Here is a 554-nt window from a genome sequence, read left to right as displayed (position 1 = left end):
GTATGTGACCAGCATGGTCTCTGGGCTTGAGTTCAGAAACCGCCTAGTCTACCGGGCTTCCAGTGTCCCAAGGGGTCCTGTTGACGTTGGGTCCACAGAGTCGCCATGGAGTCTTAGACACGAGTTTTCTTACCCATATAGAACCGGAGGCTCGGGGAGGGAAAGGGACTGGACCAAGACAGATGACACAGACAGGTGGCGGCCGGAAACAGGTCTGAGGACTCCAGCCCAAAGCCGCCGTTCTCTTTATTAATCCCTGTGTTAGTTTTGGGATCCATCTGCTTCCCTCTCTCCCTTTCCTTCTGTGTGTGTGTGTGTTGGGGGGTGGGGGGGAGAGAGGAGGTCATTCCAGGCAATTAACAGCCTTTTCTGTTTCTCAAAAGTAGAAGAGGGGATAAAGGGGTGAGAAAACTGTGTTTTTAGTCAGCGAAGGGGATCGATTCATTCCATCCCTGCTTACGGAGGCCGGCTCGGTGCCAGGCACAAGGTATCCAGGATACAGCAAAGGCGGCTCCCAGAGATGGACGCGGGGTCTCCCTAGATGTGGCCGGGCT

Source organism: Myotis davidii, unplaced genomic scaffold, assembly GCF_000327345.1.
Source record: "Myotis davidii unplaced genomic scaffold, ASM32734v1 scaffold72, whole genome shotgun sequence".
Classification (NCBI taxonomy): Eukaryota; Metazoa; Chordata; class Mammalia; order Chiroptera; family Vespertilionidae; genus Myotis; species Myotis davidii.
Note: the sequence above shows the minus strand (reverse complement) of the source record.